Here is a 3,011-nt window from a genome sequence, read left to right as displayed (position 1 = left end):
CCAACTCCCTACAAATATACAATTTTTTGGACAAACAAGACGCGGATGCAGACAGCCACACAAGAATGTGAAAAGGGAGCAGTAAAAGAAAAGTTCATCTACGGGAATTTTTTCATCAAAATAGGAACTTTTCAACTTTTGCATGGGAAAAATTGAATAAAATGGAACGAAAATACAAAGAAAGATATAAATATTTACCTCTGGAGGAACCATAATCACCTAGAAAGAACCCATTGGAAAGAAAAACCAGAAGACAAATATTAAAAAAGACAGAAAAATGTAAATGCAGAAACATTTTGACAGTACAAATATGAAGAAGATCCACACTGCTGGGCATAAAACTATACGCATATACTAAAACAAAGTTGAGAACCCATAAATCATTGAAAACAAATTTACAAGATCTCAGCTTAATTTCAGCAATATCAAGCTCGAGAAAAAGAAAAAAAAAAGAAAAAACAGAATATTTTCTTCGGCAAAACTTTACATGCATAAGAAGATAAGAACATACCTGAAAGATTAACTTCGTACAGGAGCAGTGGCAAGAAACTCAAAAGAAAGATGAGGATTAGAGCTTTGAGTAACTGTAGAAAAAGCAGGAAACGCAAAGCAGAGAGAATTTTTAAGGTCCCTCCATTTAAGCAGAAAGCTAAAAACAAAACTCACAAAAGCAAAAGAGAGAGAGAGAGGGGTTTCTTTTGTTTTTTGTTTGGCCGAGAAACTCTCAAAGCTCCGCTAGAGTTAAAAATTAAAATAAAAGGGAGGGGGGGGGGGCAAAAGGGCAATTAAGTAGGAAATGTAGGGGCAGTTTCTTACAGGGATTTCACCGACGGCCGTGATTGACTACCAGAAGTGAATCTGGGCCGTTAAGATGACCAGGAAAAAATAATTACTGTCGCTCTTGCAGGTGGGTAAATGGTGACAGCCAATTATGCCTTTTTACAGTTTCCTTCAAGACAGCTCCTCTGCCTCTTTGCTTTCTGGTTCTTGCTAATTCACCATCATGCCCTTCACACCACTACACGACAAATTCTATTATGAATAATTATGATGTCGATACCAAAATCATATTTCATTTTATTACACAAAATATTTTTAATAAAAATTAAGAGGGTCTTTGGCTACACTTAATCACAAAAATCATAAATTAATATAGTTATACTATGGCTTTTCAAATTAATAATATATAAAATATTATTCTAAATATAAGTAATTATAATTTTTTTCCGAATAAAACAAGATTATAAACGTTAGTAATGATAATTTTATGATTACTATAATTAAAATTGAAAAAAATAGTAAAAATAAGTTAAAAACTCTTTACCTTTAAAAGAAATTAACAAGCTCGTAGCATTTTGTTTTTTAGAATAGATTATACTAATATTTTCTAATATTAGGTCTAATTACACAAACACCACATATATTTTCACAAATTTATAAATATACCCCTTTATGTTATAATTGTAACTATAAGTACGCCCCATATTGAGTGAAGAAACTAAAAAATACCCATTGAATACATTGCACTAACACCATTTGAAGGGGTGCATCTATAATTTTATTAAAATCAAGAAATATTTATGTAATTAAATATAATTTAATGGGATGCAGATATAATTTACCTTATTCTTTAATGTTGTGAGTTTATTTTTTGATAATTACTTAAATGAGTATGTAAGTACATACTATGAAATCCCTTTGACTTTGGGTACTTTTTGTTTCAAATGGGAAAAAAAGGCATTTTTAGGTGATGGGAACAAAAGGTGAATGAAGAAAAAAAACAAAAACAAAAACAAAAACAAAGAGGTGCAGAAATTGTTTTTGGATAATATATTATTGGAATTGGTAGAGGAAAAAAGGGAAATTGTGGGGAGGGATATATGCTATTTTGGGGGAGGTATGAAAACTACCCCATTTTTGTATTCTTTATATTTATGTCATTTTTCAATTTAAGTTGCAATTAATATTCACGTGCACCCCAATTTCTCTTTCTTCCAAAATTATGGGAATTTATAAATATTTATTTTGATTCTTTAGTTTTTTTATAAGTGGGAACAATTTGATTCTTTTTATGAAAATTACACCCATATTATATATTTATTTCAAATGAATTTTGTTTTGTTAGTTTGTCGCAGGGAGTTTTAATATTTTCTTCTAATTGATATATTTCATTATGTCGTTTAATATATTTACATATCAAATGTTGATCAAAATACATCGTAATTTTAAATTAAAGAATATGTTTAAACACATTATACAAATTTGATAAACACTTATATCTATAAGTTTGAATATAGAGCCTTTTAACTGTAAGGTTTCAGCCTTTTCACTGTTGATTTAGTAATGAAAACATATGCTCGCTATAAGTCCGTAATTGGGTACTTTATACTATAAATAATAATAATAATAATGTTTTAGGCAATGTTTTCTCATTTTTGGTTAGGGGCTGTGGTGGATTTTAAATAATGCAACTTATAGAAAATTTGACTCTTGTTAGGATAAAGTCCCAATTATGTGTACTATGCCATTGCTATTTTTATCCACATTGCACAAAAACATTCACATTTGACCATATTCTACATTTTTGGATAATAATAAAACGGGTAAAACACACTCTGCCTCACCTGAACTATTTTATGTAATATTTATTCCCCTAAATTAATAAATGTAACATTTACTTCCTTAATTGGATAAAAATGCCCCTCATACCTAGACAATTATATTATTTTTAATATATTTTAATTTTTTGTATATTAAATTATTTTAAATTAATTTTTTTAATAAAAAAATTTAAATTTAAAGTGGAGTATAAATTAATATATATAGTAGATATTTTAATAAATATAATATAATCAACAACTCATATATACTGTTTAAAAGAAATTGATAAATATATATGCTTAATCAAAAGCTCAATATTTTTATAGAAAAGTAAATAAATATATTTTTATCAGTTTTTAAAGAAAATATATTAAAAAATTCAATATATAATTTACTTATTTTTATATAAA

The 3,011-nt window shown here is 27.6% G+C and overlaps 1 protein-coding gene across 1 annotated transcript in view; it reads right to left on the bottom strand.

The window, feature by feature from the left end:
* The window catches only part of LOC105158554 (auxin-responsive protein IAA9-like), a 5,011-nt gene extending 4,278 nt beyond the window's left edge, over positions 1 to 733 (bottom strand). The window contains exon 1 of the mRNA XM_011075339.2: positions 512 to 733. The gene's annotated coding sequence lies outside the window, so the exon portion shown is untranslated. The remainder of the gene's footprint in view (positions 1 to 511) is intronic.

The sequence above is a fragment of the Sesamum indicum genome, linkage group LG3, assembly GCF_000512975.1.
Source record: "Sesamum indicum cultivar Zhongzhi No. 13 linkage group LG3, S_indicum_v1.0, whole genome shotgun sequence".
NCBI lineage: Eukaryota > Viridiplantae > Streptophyta > Magnoliopsida > Lamiales > Pedaliaceae > Sesamum > Sesamum indicum.
Note: the sequence above shows the minus strand (reverse complement) of the source record. Positions and strands in the feature narration are given on the sequence as shown.